Consider the following 19,198-nt stretch of genomic DNA (forward strand, 5'->3'; position numbering starts at 1 on the left):
CAAACACAATCTCTGTTTCTCCCAAGCAGAGAATACTTTCCACTGTCTCTCCAAGGAAGCCCTAGAAGAGTGGTATCAGCAGGGCAGGAAAGCAGTGATTTATTCCTGCCTCCTCTGGGCAGCACTGCCACCCTGGCAGCAGCTCTGGAGTACAAGAAGTGAAGAACAGTCATCCAGCAGGTTGAGGAGGGTGTTCTTGGCTAACCGTGGAGGCAACATCTGCAGCAGCCAGGGCAATCCCAGCAGCTGCAAACCAGGTGGACTCACCACATGGTCGTGGGCGGCTCATCAGAGCTCTCATTATGGCTTCAGACTGCAGTAAAGCTGGCTCAATAGTTTTCCTTTACCCACTTGTATGAACATGAAGTCTAATACTGCAAAAGGGTGTTTTCTTGTAACTCATGGTAGAGGGCCTTTTCAGCAGAAATAGAATACAGAGATGAAAGGTGGATGAAATATGTAAGGTATGGTAGGGATTGAAACCTCTTTAGCACATCATGACCATACCACTTAAGCACTGCTGGGCTTTCAGTCTAGCAGGCTGTAAATAGTTTTGTTCAAAAACTAAGGACCTGATAAAGCCTTGCAGTTGAGGTGTGGATTGTAGCTCTACACAGTTTTGGCTATGTGGTTTTCCACATACTTGATAGCTGCTTTTAGGTCTCTGAATCCCTTTCCTCAGCTCCTGAGTCATGTTGTGACTGGTTTCTAGCTCTTTAGCTCCCGACATTATTCTAGATCTACTTGTTCCTTGGTCCAAGCTCCTACTGCAAATAGTGTCTTTATCCTGGCTGCCAGTGATGCCCTTTACTAGTGTGTGCCTTGACTTTTCTTGTTTCTGAAATGGGGTAATTCTGACTGACCTGATTCCTGGACTCTCTCTCTTGATTCCAGCTTGACCCCTTCTAACAATTATGACAGCAGACATCAACATCTCCTTCCACACAAATTCCCTTCTATATCCATAGGCCATCCATAGTAATATAAGCATGAAGAAATGCAAAGCACAACCTGTCCAAATGTGTTTCTCACACCACAGTGTCTAACTACACAAAATTGAAACAGACCAGCAATGATGGAACGATGCTGGCTCTGTGCAGTTCAGTCACCCCATGGCTCTGGGGTATTTATCAATATCGTAAATGGCACAGTTAGGATGTGCTGCCCTTTGCAGGACTGCAGAAATCAAGTGCAAATAAGCCAGAGTGTGGAGATACTTCAGCAACAACCAATTCCTATTTTCCCATACCTGCCATAAATACAAGGGAGAAAAAAAACCTCTTTTGTCACTGGGGATTGTTATCTTGCTAGAGACAATACTCTGCACTTTTTTATATTACAATGCATTCCTTTTAGGTCAGCCTAGAATTTTTAATTTTTTTTGTTTTTAAAGCAAATCTGAATAGTTGAGTGTGAATGAGGTGACCTTTGGTGAACCTGAAATTCAAGCTAGCATTTGCCAGCAACGTACTTGAAAAGGAAAAATTATAACAGAAGAATTAGAGAAAAACACTACAGGAGAATTTTTCACATAATCTCCAGTTTTGTTTTCCTCCCAGCCACCTTTTCAGTGCCTTCTTTCTTTTCAAAATTAAATCAACACAGCTATTACCTGGCCTACTATAAAAGTAATTTCAGTGCTAATGTAGAGACAGACGTAATTTGCACAGTACATGGATTCCTTTCCTTCTGAATGTTCCTGACCCCTACATTCCATGTTCTTACAAAACTCCTGTTAACCTTCCTGGAAATTTTGAGTGCTGGAGGTATGTAAGATTAAATCCAATGTGCTTATCTGGTGACAAATCAGGATGGGAGTGTTTTTATATTTTTAATCTTTCTGTTTTTATCTTACAGGTTTTTTAGGGGAAGGGGGAATTGCAAAAGCTGCATGATATTTTAAAGTTACTACAAAGATGTAAGTGTAATCCCGGTCTTTCACAAAATCCACAGGAATGCAAACTCTGAGCAGCAGGAAATGGAAAAGATAAAAGGCATTGTAAAAGTAAGGAAACCTATTGAACCTAAAGGAGAAACCAAATTGGCTGGACATGGTAGTTATTCCCCATTTTGATCTTCTGAAAAATTTTTTAAGGTTTCTGTTAAACACACAAGATTATGTAATGAGTGGTATGGGGAGAATTTACACAAAGTGGCTTTTGAAGAGAAAGAAAAGAAAGGGAAGTCAACTCATTTATTATGATGAATTGAAAATCTCCATTCACCTTCCAAATTTGGCCCCCCACATCCATGTTAAGCATCTGGTAGACAAATAAAGTAGCATAATTAGATGCTTAACACATTCAGAGCCACTGAGTAGCCAAGTTATCTTGGCTAGAGTACAGACAAGTTATATCTCTCAGAGATAAGTATTGTTCCCAAACATCTGCCTGGACAAATTTTCACACTGAGATTTGCCTGTTCTTCCAGAGCCACAGACTGCCAAGCTAATTCAGAAACTCTTATTCTTCCATGTCTTTTTGGCATATAATCTCTCTGAATCACATATATGCTCAAACCTTAAAAATAAAGACACATTTTCTATTTTTTTTCTCAAATTCACAGAAGAATTTCACTATAAAAATTAGCTCTTAAAAATTCCCAATTTGGAAATCACAAGAGAGATTCTGTCATTTCGGCAACAGCAAAGCAAAGTGCATGAATTGCATTCCCAAGTTTACACTACCATCTTAAGAGCAAGACTGGAAGTGCAACCTACGCCCAGACCAGCCTTTCAGCATTTCCCCTGTACTTTTCTGATTGTACTGCAATTCTTTGTCTGAAATCTCAACATCTTATAAAAGCTCTAAAGATGTAATTTGTGAGAGAAAAGAGTGAGAGCAGCAGAAGTACAGGAAAAAGCAATGACAAAGAGAGTCAGAGTAAGTACAGAGAGAGAACAGAACAGAAAGTCAAGAATTCACCAAGTCAGCAGTAAACAGTGATATAGTTTCTCCATGTCTATAACTGATAATCTTCCATCTGAGAAGATTGTAATAATAACTAGGCAGCAACTGATTGATGTATTACAAGTATGTTAGGGAATCCTGTTGGACGTGATATTTCCAGTTGTTCAAGTTATATATCTTATTTGTGTAGCATAGGAAAACAAAGCTGAGGATGATTGTATGGAAATGCACAGCGCTATGTACACTTTGATACCACACAGTTGAGTGGTGATACCTATCAAAAACCAAAACAAAGTAACAGAGGAAAATAACTAGATATTCCAGAAGCAGAATACTAGTGGTGTAATCTCCACCAGTCTTGAGAAACTCTTATCTTCACAAGATCTCATCTGCTGTGTAAATATGAATTACTTCACCACCAGTAAATCACAGGTAACTCAGCAACAGACATAACTTAACAATGCATTATAAACTATATTAGAGCATAAGTGTCCTTGAAGGTTTTACTCTATATTATGCAACTAATCCTGATGTGTAATTCCATTAATCCATCTCCTGGCCTGGAGGAGTGCAAAATGCTACAGGGAAGCTGGTTGTAAATAAAATATTACACTGAATTCCTTTAATTAATAGTGTGGCCTTGTTGTGTGTGAATGTGTGTGTAGTAAACTGATTAAGAAAGTTAAAGGGAAGTGGTCTCTACTTCTTGACTCAGATTAGCAGAAGCAAGGACAGCCACTTGTAGTGAGGAATGGCAGCAGAGGCACAGACTTCCTTGAAAGATGCATTCCTGAGGTCCTGGTCAGTTGGATGAGGGATCAGCAATAGCACCACTGACTGCTCTAGAAAAGCAGCACAAAGATCACTAGATTTTATAAAACCTACCCCCACCCCGCAACATTTGCAGCAGAATTTGTAACATTTCTAGGAAAAGCCAAAAGAGAATTGAAGACCTCTGATAACTGCAGTCATATTGGCAATGTGAAGGAGATATCTTAGTGAAATAGGATCACCGAGAGTATTATTAATTCCTACAAAATCTCGATTGAGGGAGTCAGTGGGATTCTACCTCAGTGGGGAAGCCCAGACAAGGATCCTGGATGGTTTTCTACTGTTATGATTTGAGGTACTAGCTCAAGTCAGAAAGCTTTCTTAGCTTTGTTTTAGTGAGTTGGGAAGCTTATTTACTGGTGGTTTACATAGTGGCCAATCCCCCAGCCTCCTGCCAAGGGACTGTGTCCAGGGACTCGTGTACTCAATAAAAGCAGAAGCATATTCCTTTATAAAAGGTGGACTGAGTAAATGTGAAACCAATAATCTACTCCTGCAGATAGGGAACTAATAAAGAAAAAGCAAAAAAAGGGCTTGGATCTCCACCTGCACTGTAGACTGACATTAAAATTGTGACAGTGATGCCTTGAGAGGCTACCTGGAACAGAGGCTGGACAGTGTCAAAGGAATAAAGTAGGTATTTATTAAAAGGCCTTCAAAGGATGCACCTTGGACAAGAGCCTGGGCATGGCTACACCCAAGATGGATGATGGGTCTCACATTTTTCACACTTTTGGTGTATTTACATATTGGGGTTAATTGTCCAAATGCAGTTTCAGGTTATGAAGTCCCATCCTCCCAGATTGCTCTCATCCATTCACTGTTGTTTGTACTTTTTGGGCCTGAAGCTGTAACAGTGTCCTTGGTTCTCAGGAAAAAATTGTGAAGAGAAGTTGCTAACACTTTATTATGAAGTTCAGAGTTATATACTAATGCAGTACAGAATCTGGAAAATATGAAAGCTAAAACTTAAGGCATCAGCAGTAAGGTTATAAGATACTGAAATCAAGTCATGAGAGCCTTCTCATTCAGATTACCTCAAAGAAGGCCTGGGATTTAAAGGTAGCCCAAGGTTGTTACCAGGAATCTCCAAACCAGCCTATAACATAGTGGGAAAAACCATTAGAAAAAAAAGCACTTCACAAATTAGTTTTATTTTGTGGCCTGGAATGCCACAAGAATAGTTAAGTCTTTCATTGAGCAATTGTAAAGTTCTGTGTATGAGTGGGTAGACCCTGCTTTTTTAGCAGAGACTCTCCTTGATCCTAAAGATACAAAAAAAAAAAAATTAAGTATAGCTCCGGGATGCATCTATGGCAATGTTAACCTCCAAATCTGTGGCCAGCAACATTTTTGCAGTTTAGAGAAAGGAAGACATTTGTGTAACAGCTGCTTTGTTTTATTGCTTTATAGCAATTGATTTGAGACTGGGTGTGGGTAAATTGACTCCCAATTTCATAGCTGGTATCAGGCTTAAAAGATTCTCTGAAACACCTGAAGTATAAATACATCCAGATTTTATTGATGTTTTTTTGGGTCTTAGCCCATAGTAACTAAGTCAGGATAGCAGACAGGAAATCAAACTTGGATTGTGACTGGGTTTTTTTTGTGACAACAGGTGACACCACTTATTACTTGGAATGTACAGCTCTGAGTTGTTCAAAGCACCATTAGGGGAACTCCTGAATCTATGCTTTGGTGTAAGAGGAAGAATTTTGAAGGTAAGTTCTGATGACAGAGGTTAAACTTTGGTCCTGACAAACAGGGGAAATCTGGGCCCTGTTAAATGTTTGTCTTTAAGAATATCCTGAGAGCAATTCCTGGTAGAGCCATTCAACTGTACATCTCAGATTACAGGGCTTGCTACAAATAATGCTACAGATTTCACAGGTTGCTTGCTGCAACCTGTGAAATCTTAGAGCAGACTAAAAATCCTTGGTTTCATTCCTCTGCCCCACCTTGGTCAGGTCCCTGAGAGTACTAAATGGTCCTGACCAGCCTCATCTGATATTTCCAGCCTCATATTCATCACCTTAAAGTCTGTATGGTCTCTCACATAGCCTAGGTTTCCAGGTTTCCTCCCTTGTTCCCTAGGGTTTCCTTCCCCCTGCTTCCTCTGCTTTGCCCCATCCCCAAATCTTGTCAAGGGTAGAGTGAATTTCTGCCCCATTCATCCTCTGTTGTCTCTCAAGCCCACCTAGCCTTTAGGAACCTCATAGGCACTCTGAGTTCTGCTACCCAACCCAAATTTACCCATGCTTTCTTCTCTTTCTCAATAGTTTGTCCTTGCCTTTGTGTCCTCTGAAATAGTCCTATGGAAACCCACAACAGCTAATCCACTCTACTTACAGTCCTTTCTGACTCCAGAACCCTGAGAGATGTGAGAACACTTTTGCTGGGAGGCGACTCTTACTGTCGTGTTCTTGACTGTACTAATGGGTTTTCATGGCCCTGACCAGTCGAACCAAGAGCCTTAAAAAAAAGTTACACACACACACACACACACACACACACACTGTCATATGATTGCCCAGAAGCCTAGAAGCCCTGTTTAAGGTCTGTCTTGTGTCTTCAGTTCTTGCCTGCAGCTGTGTTTGTGTTTGGCCATGGGCTCCATGACTTCTAGCTTGACTTCACACTTGCCTTGTCAACATGTATATGTACTTTGTGATAAGCAGGCCTTGTCACCATCACTGGACATCATTCTGATCACTAGATTAATTTCCTGGCTTGATCTTAGACCTGCCTCACCACCATGAAATTGCCTGAAAATCTAGGCTCCTGCTTGAGCAACCATCTCCAGGTCTGCCTACTCACCATGCTCAAACAGTGTGGGACTGTAGCCCAGATGTGAGGCCCCTGTCCTGTCTGGTGTAAAGTTAGGCTCTGTCCGGTCTGTTAGGGTGCAGCCAGCCCTTGCAGCTTCCTAACATTTCCCTCACAATTTAAGAGGTCCTATAAATACCTTTGTACTTATTACTTTTCAAATTGCAGTCTTGAAGACTGTCTCAGTGAAGTCTTGACCTGTTCTGAAAGTTTTGGCAGTAGAAGAAGGTCATGGGTAGATGTCAGATCTGACTGGTTGTTCTGCAGAATTAGCTTAGAGAATCCATTGGTCCTAAAGTAGAAACAAATATCTCTGCCTATGTGAACTTGTTGCTTTCAACACCAGAAAAGGAACAATCAATGAAAATGGTAGATTCCATTTATGGCATCTGAGGAGCTGCTTACAGATTTTTTCTGGTAGAGAAGTGACAAAGAAGACAGTGGTTTATTGCATTAACTATTGGAACTACTTTGATTAGGTGAGTTTATCAGGGCTAGATCCCAAGCCAACAGAGTTTAAAATGGTCTCCTCTGAGACAAAGCACAGAAGCTAGATATGTTCCTCTCAAAGGGAATATCCTGAAGGATATTCTTCATCATACTTGTTGCTGGGAAGGAACACTTACTGTTAGGTAATGGTCCTTTCAGAAGTATTTGTCTATTAATCAGCTTTGGTTAGCTAAGCCAGGCAAGGTTCAGGTTATTGTGTTACTGTGTGAGTAATTCTGCTCTTTTTGCGCAGATATGGTCTTGCAATAGTTAAGAAAGATACTCAAGGGCTACAGAACTCATTGCCCTGAGCTTCTGGGAAAAGGCCTGTTATGCACCTCATGGAAAATTTTATGGCAGAAACTGGAGTGTTTTACTCAAAGGGAAACTGATCTAGGGAGATGGCAATGAACTAAACTTAAAATAAAATTTTATAAGCACTGAGAAAGGAAAGAACTAATCTCTGTAAGATGGAATTAGTTGGGTTTTATTTAATACATTTATTAAAGTAACTACTAGAATGAAAATAATTTATTTCTTTTTTTACTTATTAGTAATTTGTTAGTAATTTATTTACTTATTAGTAATTTGTTATACTTCTGCTGGAAAACTTGATGGTTGGGATCTTTTTGTTTGAATTTTTGTTTTTCCTCAGATTCTGTTGTATTCACCTTGTTGAATAATGCAGGATTCTTCTTCAGATTCATATTATCTGATTAGATTTTATCAGCTAATGAATTTTGAGCCTGATATAACAGGACATCCAAAGAGCTACAAGAGATGTATTTGCATTAGTGAATTTTTACCCTCATCTCTACCAAGAACTTGAGAGAAATTCTACTTCACCACAGAGAGAGGTTTGTTCTAAACACACAATTAAAGACAGATGAATGATCGAAATTAATTATCGCACACTTCCCCCTAAGAATGTTGACTATACCAGAAAGCTGTGTCCTGAAACATATGTGCACTGATTAAAACTGAGTACAGAACAGAATTATCCTGAGAACTCAGGTCTTTGGCCACTTGTACATACTCCAGGCACAGCTGAATTTTTCATTTATGAAGATGGTCCTGGAGATTTTGAAGTGCATGTTCACAGTGACAACTAACTACTCTCCTAAGTGGAAAGAAGTTGCATTGACTTACATAACCCTGAATGGGACTGACATTTAGAAAACAAACTATAAGAGCAAGTGTTCTATCTTCATGAGAGAATCTGAGAATAGGGTTTGAAATAAAAAGTTACCATTCCCTTTGCAAGTATGATTCATGAATTTTCCCAGGAAGAGGCTCATTTATAGCCTCCCTAAAGTCTCTTACTATCATTGGCCATGGACCAAGGAATTAAATATGTTTAAATATTCCTTAAACTGCCTCTTAACCAAGGATTTTTTTTTTGTTTTGATGAGCCAAAATGACACCTTTCCCTTAAATGACCAACAAAAACATCACTCATGCTGCTGAAGGGAGTTTAGGTGATGTGACACAAAGATCACAACAAGGCACCACAAATTTGCTATCATAAAACAGCATCAGGAAGTGACTCAGTAGTAATACCATTTCTCCTTGATTCAGCCCTTATGCCCCAGTGTGGAAGTGTGCTCAGTGTGCATCCACTATCACTAAACACAAGCTCAATTCTCAGTGTAACACTCAACAACTGAATAGCAAATATAAACGCATTTTTTATCTTAGTTATTCCCAATAGTCTCCATAGTGACTTCCCTAGTTTTTAACCTATTTATCTGTGAAACACAACAAGAGCTGGTGGTGTGGAAGCTTTGACATGTCTCTGTGCCCTGTGTAATAATTAGGAGAGACTGACTGACCTCTACTGGATTAATCAGAGTTCGTTCACACTGTTGATGGTATCACAAATGCATTCAAAGTACAGAGGGCACCTTCAGTAAATTGAGGACCCCAAAGTGTGGGGAATGCTCGCTCTACTGGAAGGCAGGGCTGCCATTCAGAGACTACTTGATAAAATGAAGTAGAGTCCAACAGGGATCTCATGGGGCTCAACAAAGACAAAAACTCAGTCCTGGATCTAGAGTACAAAAACTACAGGCTAGGGAAAGATTGGCTGGGGACCATCTCTGCAGAAAAGAGTCTGCAAGTTGAACATAAGCCAGCAGGATGTCCTTGCAGTAATGAAGGTCAACCACATGCTAGACTGCATTAACAATACTGTAGGCAGTACGTCAAGAGAAATTCTTTTTCCCTTCCATTTCAGAGGGGTTAAGCTGCGTTTAATAAGAGACTGAATCCAGGGTTGGGCTCCCCTCCCCACACTGGCAAATGGGAGCACAGCAAACAGAGGGTCAAAACACTGTCCAAGGGGAGACTGAGGTGGCTCCTTTTCTTTATCATGGAGATTGCTTAAGAAGAGGGGAGGGGAAGAGAAGGGAAGGTACAGGACTAATTGCTGTGTCCAGTAGGGTCACAGAGTTGACAAAACCAGACTCTTCTAAGAGGTACCAAGGAAAAAAAGCAACAACTTTCCAACACTGTGGTGAGGGTGATTCAGAAATACAATAGGTTGTCAAGAGAGGCTGTGACATCTCCATTCTTTAAGCTTTTCAAAACTCAGTTGAACAAGACTCTGAGCAAGCAGATCCAGTTTCTATGTCAGCATTGCTTTGAGCAAGAAAAGACTATAGCTTTTCTAAAGGATATGAATGTATAGAAGTGCTTCTAAAAACTAAATATTTGGCAACTCTTTAAAATGTATTTTATTAAGATATGAATGTTCTGTATCTAATCATTACTTATTCCCTGATGTTAGTGCATGCTAGAGCCATACAGTTATCAAAATTACAGTGTTGTCATCTCCTACAAACATTAGCCAAAGCAGTTACTGGAGGTGACCAACTATCCAAAAAATGTGACTCTGTCCTGGAGGGTTTTTTGTGTGACCCAGCTCTGCACACCAACGTCCTCTGTGAACCAGCTTGCTTCTTAACCTGACTTCTCTTGAAACCTCTCCAATCTTTGTGTTTATAGTTGGGAAGAATCTACATCTCATCTGCCCCTCCTGATTTCAGAGTCAAGTTTCTGGTTGTTCAAGGCAATCATTCTCCAAATAAATGAAAATGGTGGCATCACTTGGAGTGGGATTTCCACAAACACCATGTCAGATCAACTGAGGCCCTTAAGAAGGCCATTTCCTATTCATACAGCACAGTAACAACCATTAGTGCTCAAGTCCTTGCCCATCTTCTGATTTGGAGTCTGCAAGATCAGAGGTCACATCTTGAGAACTGCTGTAAGAACACTGTATCCAGGTGACCTTCATCCAAACCCCGGGGAAAAGACCACAAAGTATTTTTCCGCCTGAACATCTCCTGTGCACCCACGGCATTTTTCCATAATTTGCCCTTTGGAGTCACCAAGTTTATTGAAAAAGAAAAGGTAACCGCATACACTTATTCCATTTGGCTTCTTCTCGTTTGAATTACCAAAGAAAATAGTTATGCCTTAAAGCCTTCATTGCATCTTAAGTTTTTTCTGACGTCAACTACAAACATTGACTCCCAATCTCTTTTCATGTGATGCCATATACAAACTTCAGTTGAAAACTGATTATCCCTATCACAGACCAGATCACAAGTTTAGTGTTTTGGTTCAAGTTTTCAAAAAAGTGGCATGTCACCTCTTGCTCTTTTCCTATTTAGGCTATGTGGTGTTTTAAATCATTCCTCGTTTGGAAATTTCCTTTTCCTAACTATTTTGAGACATTTTCATTTCCACCATTCAGTAATAAAACTGTGATATCTGTTTATTTTTCAGGAATAATGTGCTAAGAACCTGGAGTATGGGAAGCACCCACATCAATAGTGAATGCTTACAAAACCTGTCGGACTTTCTTTGCCGACCCATATCCACAGTTCACAAGACTCTGCCAACTTGCAGACCCACGCGTGCTCTGAGGCTGTGCCATTATTTCATGGACACTTGAAACTCCAAAACATTTCTGGTTAAAAGCACCATTGAAAAGGTTATATTTTTGTCAAGGAGAATTTAGGAATAATAAATTGGAAGAAAAAAACTACTGACAATACAAATTTAAACTGCATTCCTAAATTTCTTCTCAGAACTGGTAATTCCTCCCGGTATGGCAGCTATGTCTGACACTACCTATACTGATTTCTTTGCCATGGTATGATGAACACAAAGTCTTGGCTGCATTTTTATTTTGCATGGTACTGTACAATGACTGTTAAAGATATCTTGGTGATGACTTTAAACTAGGGCAATTATTCAGCTTCTTTTATTTTGTTGCATTACCTGTGGGAGATAAACTTTGTAAGAAAAAATAGAGAGATTATAAACTGATAATAAATCATAAGGTAATTTAACACTGAATAATTGAAATGGTCAGTTTTTCCACAGCTGTCTACCCTATGTGAGTGGTATACATGGAAACCATACCCAAGTGAACAGATGACTTTAAAAGAGACAGAGAAACTTATCACAGGGCTAATGAAAGATTATTTTGCAATTTTAAGAATAATTCTCACTGCTAGAAAGCAAATGTAATTTCTAGCATTTTATCTTTTGTGTCAATTCTCTAATATTGCCAATGCACAGTGTAGTATTATCCTTTCCTATGAAAGTAGGAAACATTTCTTATATTAATAGCATATTGTTAATGTTACAGAGAAATAGCACACATTCCAAGCCATGACTAGGAAGTCATAGGGAGAAAACCCTAAGAGTATACTTTTTGGGTTAACTGTGTCATTTCACATGAAAAGAATCTCAAAGGCCGTCACATAAGCTACTAAATATAGGGCATTTGAACTTCTCTACCTTTGGGGTTCTTCTTCACATAAGCCCTCATGAATCTGCTATATTTGGAAAGAAGAAGGAACACCAACATAAAAATCTTCAAAACAACTTTTGCTATTTGTTTCCTAGGGCCAGGCTGCCAGACATGCACAAAGAAACCCAGGAAGAACTTGAGCTCAGGTGCTGGGCACGGTTCACATTCCAAAAATTACAGATCAGATTGCAGATTGGTCATCTCATTATCAAGAGTATGATGGGAAGAATGCACAGTCTGGCAACTTCTGCTCCCTGTTGCAATTCTGAGAAATCATGATAGTATTATCATACTAGGGAATAGTCCTGTCACAGCTGCGCTTTCAGAACATGTTCACCTGCATTAGAAACAGGAAAAGTCATTTGTTGGCAGTATTAATGTATTCCCATTTTGGAAGGAATATCTGTAAAAGGGAGAGTCATAGTTTTAAAAAAGCTATATCCAATAGATAAAGAGAAGGCCAAGCACATTACAGAAGGTATAGATAATGCAGTGCCTCTAAGATATCTCTGCATCTGCAGCTATTACCTGTCCAATCTAACCTGTGACACAGTTCTCAGTCCAAATGCTTCACAATGGGACAGAAACACTTCTCTCTTCCTCTCCAGACAACTCTGTTTACACAATTCAAATAGTTTACCAGGAAATAACACTGAAATATTCAGTTTTGGATTGACTGGTTTTGTTTCGGTGAACTGAAAGCAAAAAAAAACAAACAACAGACTCTCTAAAATTTTAGAGTGTTTATTGTGTAACTGCCAGGTGTCAGACACCTTGAAAACTATTTGTATTACTCCCACTTAGCTAGCAATCATGCAGGTACTACTTGAGTGAGATCTTGGCTCCAATGAAGACATTGCAATTTTGCAACTGACTTATTTTCAAAATCCAAATACAGTTACATTTAAAGGGACATTTAAATCTCTTACATCATTCTGTTCCATTACAGCAAGTCAATATTATAGACCCCAGCTTATAGATACTGAAGGAAGAAACCATGAGACTGGAACAGCAAAATTTCTTTGAGCTGGAGAAAGAGAGAAACTGGAATGATATCTATCCCATGGGAAATTCAGAAGTGAAAGTCACCAAGGTTAACAAGCAGTGTTCAATGGCTATTTAGAAAACACAGCTAGAATAATAAGAATGAAAGAAGACAATTTTTCTTCACAATCGCATTTAATTGTTTAAACACGGAATTATTTATTTAGTTCTTTTAATACTATATATTTTTCCTTGCTAGTATGAGTGCCTGGGATATACTGCAGGACACAGACTGTGCAGCTTCAGGGGCAGTTCAGAGCAACACCTCTGACAGCAGTGAACTATCACAGACTTTCTTATCAAGTGCCTAATTATCTTGGATCTCCATCTTATCATTGTACTGCCCTCATTTACCCCAAACCAAATTACAGCCTGGAAGGAGACTACATAGGTGATTTGTGTATTTTATCTGATGAACAGTTACATCATGTGGTCAAGTCTGGAAAGGGTTCAAGAGAAATTAAGACAGAACCTTGTATAATTGCCCATTCATAAAGAAAGCATGTCAGAACAATGTCACTGATGTTTTGCCTGGGGAGAAAGGGATCCAAGGCCCTGACAATGCACCTAATGACTTTTCATTCCCACGGTTGTTATAGCATTCCTCTTCTTTGTATTTTCAATAAGCAAATGCAGAGTTGCCTCACATTCTCATTTTCAAGAACCCTGGGTATATGTAGACTCCACCCACTTGGAGGCCCCATTCTATTGCCATAATTATATACACATTAATTTAATAAATTATAACTACTAATTATAGTTATTAATTTAATTAAATAGTCATTAAATTGTATCTTTTTCTGAATAGGGCTTGGATCATTTCACAAATGAAAAAAAAAATGAGCATCTACATCATAAAAGGTGAATAAAAAAGAGAGGTATGGATATATGCAGATTCCATGGGAAAGGAACATAACTTGCATTGTACAAGCACTGCAATGCCTTCTGCAGAAAGCCTACAGTACATGTTGGGCTGAGTCCCTGGATTTTTTGAGCTTTTAAAAAATCTGTTCCTAGATTACATTGCTAAAAAAAGAACCCAGAAAATACTAATCAACTACCTTCAGAACAGACGGCACAAAATATTGCCATATTGTGTTTCTTATCATCTTAGTTTATTAATTTTCTTAAGAGCTTGCTTTAATAACTGTTATTTTCTGACATAATAATAAGAAGCTGAAACTCTTTTCAAGTAATTTATGTCTTACATTGTGTCTACATTTGGTCAGGGTAGCCTGAAGTAAATTAGAGGAAAAACATGAAAGTGTTTTAAAACGAGCATAGTAAGGCTGTTGTAAAAGATATTGAAATATTTATTGAATGCATATGGAGCTGGTTGATGACAGACATAAAGATGTTTGGATATATGATGTGAGGCTTAACAGGCCACACAAAGCAGTGTCTCAACAGTTTAAGCTTCCTCTGACTCCTCCACTGACATGAAGAAATCAGGTTCTGCAATCAGTGGAGTTGTTCTGATTCAGAAGCTTCCAACTGTGAACTTTCTCCTTTATCTGAATTCACTTTTCTCAAAATTACAGGCATGGCTGTTTATTTCACTTAAATCTAGATTTTTTTTTAATTAGGTAAATCTGAATAAGTGTAAAAAGTAACAGCTCTTTGAGCTGGTTGGAAAGGGCTGTCTTGTGGAGGTGACTCTCTTGCTCTTAAAGAATACTAGATTTAATACAGGATTAATTCATACCGTGTATCTTGCATGTGATTCTACTGTTAATATTTTATATAAATAATAGCAGTCCAAATAAGAGCAAATGAAAACAGAAATGGCACAAAATGAGAATGAGAAGAGAAAGTGTTTATACAATCCATGCCTCAATGGATATACAGTTTGCACTATTTTCTGAAATAACCATTCTTGACTCCCAGCTGAGGAGCTTTTCATTTGTCATTTCTGTGTCGTGGTGAGATAGACAACACCTTTGGGCGAAGGATGTTGTCCCCATCTCTTGCATGGGATGACACAACCTGGCTACTGCTATCTGCTCTTAGAAGAAGCAAGATATTTCCATTTCCAGAATCCTGTATTAATGATGAAAATTGTTCACATTTCAAAACCCTTCTGCTCTTTTTGACCCCTCCTTCTAAGTTTTCTTTTTAGTGATGACCTCATAAGCTGCGAATTCTGCATGAGAAAGCAAAGAGGGAGAGTACCTGCTTTGGGATAGTCATGAGCAACGGGACTCCAGGGATTAGTTAGCATTCTGATGATAATACATGACAGGCAAATGAAAAGCCTGGTTTGCCTGAAGGAAATCAGTTTCTCGGAATTTGAAGTGCGCTTTATGACTCCCTGCACACCAGATCAGTAGCCATAGTACAGGACTGCCTGCAGTCCCTTCACCACAGACTTCTACTCACAACTGTCTGTGGCCTGAGCTGCAGCTGTTGATTCATCTCAAACACAACACCCATCATTCCTGTCTTGCAGCTGCCAAGTGCATTTCCAACCTACAGTCACAAACCCTCTGCCAGTTCCCTCTGTCCTGTCTCGTGTCTCTCCACTTATTTCTGTTCTGGAATCTTGACAAATTTCTGCTTGTGCCATTCCCCGCTACACCGTTGCCTGGCCTTTGTAGGCCTGGGCACTCCCAAGGGAATCTGCTTCCAGTCATGTTCTGGGATTCCCCATTACAGACTGCAGCATCCCCAAATTCTCAGTCAGTTTCTGATCCCGGCATCAGCAAGAAGGTGTGCCTTTAGTTTCCTGGCACTATCCCGTTTTCTGAGGAATACAGCCTTGGGGTAGGATGCAGAAATTTACTGATTATGATCTTTCGGTCCATTTCCTTTCTTCCCTTCATTGGCTCCTTCTTGCCTCAAGGCCCTCACTGCTCCATCTTGGGAATGACTTTACAGCCTCATCCACCTCCTCATTACAAATCCAATGGGGTTTTGACCTCACACAGGAGAGTCATCTGATGCAGACAGTGATAACCTTCCTGGTGCTGCCAATTGTCCCGAGCTTCACTGGACCGGAGAGCTGCTTTTACTGGATTTCATGCACCAGCTCTTTCAACCTGATGAGGGAGAAAGCATACATTAACTAGTCTGCTTTATCCCCCTCCCCCAGCCCAGCCTGGGAGCAGTGGCCCATGTGCCATTCTGCCTTGGGTATTTTCATCATCTTTGCACCACACTGAGTCATGTTGCAGAATTTGCTAAGGAAGGAAAACATGAAATACTGAGTCACAATCCTTAGAAAGAGAAAATATTGCTCTAACTGGTTTATCCAACTGTTTCGGTGTATTCATCTTTCTCATATCCTGCTAATTCTCCACCATTGTATGGACAGAGGAATTCATATCCACTGTTCTTTTCTACCTTGGAGCCTCAGCTTCAAAGGAATCCAAGGGCAGTCCTTTGGACTACAATAAAATCCACTCCCTTGCCTACAGAAATGAACCTGGATCTCTTGGTCTGGCTAGAAAAGTACAGCATTAGGCAGGAGTCTGTTTTCCACTGCAGTCAGTGTGACAATAAACAGAAAGGACCATGAGTATTCCAGGGAAGGACCAGGCTACGTGAAGTGAGGTTTTTGAATGGGGGTCATTCCTCTTCAGAAGTAAGAGGTGAGGTTAGCCTACTAATGTGCAGGCCAGGAGAGCCAAAGCAAAAAAAAGAGTTTTAAATAAGTCCAAATTAGGCCCAATATCCAACAACATGTAAAACAAAACAGTTTATTGAGGATAGATGCTAAAAATGTAGCACAATCAATGGGGTGGCAATGCTGGCAAAGGGTGATTCAATTCTGGGAACGGAGATGAAGCAGGGGGTGGGCGGGGGGGAAGTAATTATTAATTTAATTCTTTCAACCTTTTTTCTCTATTGTGTGAGATGCAAACAAATTGAAATTTTCACACATGCAAAACAGAGAAAAGCCAGAGAAATATGTATACAAGCTCTGAGATGGTCAGATAAATATTCTATTACTGTCAGCCGCACTGAGAAAAAAAACATTAGGCAGACAGTCTGGTTCTCCATATTTATTTTTGTTTTTTAATAAGTTTTTGCAGTTTGATTTTAAGAACTCTTCAGAGATGGAGTGGTGTTTAAAGAGTAGTGCTTACATCTTTTTTTTTTTTTAAAAGCTTAAATCTTCTCATTTTGCATTTCACCCTTTTCCTATTTTAATTATATATACTTTGCTAGGGAACATACATAACTACAAAGCAAAGCAGGAGTCAGAACTCTCTGTACTCGAGCAACGATTGCGTAGTCACTGTTTCTTTTCAAGGCCATGGCTTCTTTTGAATTTGGAGTGTCTGTCACTCAGTAAAGGGCAGTCCAGCCTTCCTCTGTCCCGCCCCAATCCTTTGTTTCTGCTGGCTCACTGCAGAGTAGTATCTGTGTGACTGCACAGTTAACTGCATCGAAAACTCCCCCATTTGTAAAGTGACCTAATAAAACCCGTGTTTAAAATGTTTTTGTCACCTAATATATCCCATTAACTGAGCCACACTAGCACTAGTGTCAGCAAAAGAAAATATGTAGGAGCAAGCATCCAGTGGCAGGAACCCTTGCTGAGGCAGGAGTGTGAGCTTATGCCAGAATGAATATGTCATCATGACCTCAGTCATAGTAAGAGTTTTCACTACTTGCATCTATTTACTCACCTACTTCACTGAAATAGAGAATTTCAGGGGTGCGGGTGAGGACTTGAAAGTATCCCACACTCCCTGTGAGGAATGCAGAACACCTTTGAAATACAATCTTATGCTGATTTGGGTACAGATTACTTCAGATGCAGAGATGTTGGGAACAGCCCCTTGAAGTTGTTTTACTAATTGCTCTGCAGGACTGAAAATTCCATGATCCAGTCCCACTCCCTCTTACCCTTTCTGATGCAGATCTGTTGAAGCTTCTGTCCTACTCCTGTGTTGGAGTATATACCTCCTGACACCCAGTGTATTGGACTGTGTATTATTACACCATTCAGTAGGAGCCAGTAGAGTGGAAATTTATTTTACAGCCAAACACATTATTTATTTGTTGAATGTGACATTCAACAATTCCACTCAATTTTTACAAAATTGACCTTCTAACCTCCTGAAATATATTTCTAATGAGAACTTTCTGGGCTGAATGTAAAATCTTTTCATGACAAGCAGGAAAAAAGATCACCGAATGTCAACAGCCAGCTGAAGTTGACCTAAGACCTGGTGTAGAAATCTCAATGCCTATAAATCAGAATATATATATCCTTGCATGTGCTTAAGTCTTTAGTAACCATCATAGGCCCACGATAATTATTATCTTGATTTGATGAGCGAATTCCCCAACTTGACTTTTGGGCATCTAGAAAAGAAATGTGAAGAGCTTGAATGAAAGGACCATTGCCTAGAAAAGGAAAAAAGAACCCTACAAACAAGAAATGTGAACCACCTCCAAGACTACAAAAAAAAAAAAAAAAAAAAAAAACCAAAAAAAAAACCAAAAAAAACCCAAAAAAACCCCAAAATCCTCCAAACAAAACCAACACAAATGAAAATCAACACAAAAACAAACAAAATTAAGTAAAAGCCAAGGGATCTTAACATAAATCTGTATGTAAATTTCAGGAGTGTGAAAGAAATTTGGTACAGCAAATAATGGTTGGGTTTAAATGTGCATTTGAAAATAACTAGAAAATTGTCTTCTATGCTATGTGGTGAAAAGTCATCATCAGAGTTCTAAAATGCAGTCTGGACAGAAATTTAATTAGAGTGGGCAATTTGTGAATGGCAAGGGTTAAATAAGACATGACATGGGTTTTTTCCTCCATAGAATAGGTGCTTTGCAAGATGAGTTGTTTCTACATTGATGTTGTTAGATCACCATCTAGAGGTCATTTAAAACACATGCTTGTCATTTGACTGGATTAAAAAAAAATATTTCTATTTACTAAGGCTGTTTGAGCCAAACAGCACAAATTACTAATAATTGCTTAAGCACTGAAGTGGGAATTTCATTACATTTTCCACTCCACTTCTACCAGTTTATAGAACATTTCTTGTTCAGTTTCAGTTTGTTGTCAGATACAGAAATCTTCAGGATTAAGTGTGATTTTTTTCACATTAGGTAGTGTCCTATTGTTATGATCCTACCCCCTTCATTCTCTTTTTTACCTTTCAGCAGAGACATACCTTTTTTCAATTATTTCCAAAAGCTTTCACACTCTTTCCTTGCTTTGGGGTCGTCTTAGCTACATAGGGTGAAAGCCCCCAGTGTTTCTGCCTAACAGCATGCAACACCTTTGTATGTCAGATGGTGT

The 19,198-nt window shown here is 39.3% G+C and overlaps 1 long non-coding RNA gene across 3 annotated transcripts; it reads right to left on the reverse strand.

Annotated features, from left to right (window-relative positions):
- Positions 1–14,219: 14,219 nt before the first annotated feature.
- LOC137469801 (uncharacterized) lies at positions 14,220–19,162 on the reverse strand. 3 transcript variants are annotated; one of them, XR_010996679.1, is made up of 4 exons: positions 19,053–19,162; positions 17,562–18,243; positions 15,846–15,965; positions 14,220–15,070 (listed from the first exon to the last, which is right to left on the reverse strand). It is a non-coding gene; the product is annotated as an uncharacterized lncRNA (long non-coding RNA). The 3 variants fall into 3 exon arrangements; XR_010996678.1 differs by having other exon boundaries at positions 15,310–15,965; XR_010996680.1 differs by lacking the exon at positions 14,220–15,070 and having other exon boundaries at positions 15,114–15,965; positions 17,562–17,817; positions 17,878–18,243.
- Between the last annotated feature and the right edge of the window lie 36 nt (positions 19,163–19,198).

This window comes from Anomalospiza imberbis, chromosome 2, assembly GCF_031753505.1.
Source record: "Anomalospiza imberbis isolate Cuckoo-Finch-1a 21T00152 chromosome 2, ASM3175350v1, whole genome shotgun sequence".
Classification (NCBI taxonomy): Eukaryota; Metazoa; Chordata; class Aves; order Passeriformes; family Viduidae; genus Anomalospiza; species Anomalospiza imberbis.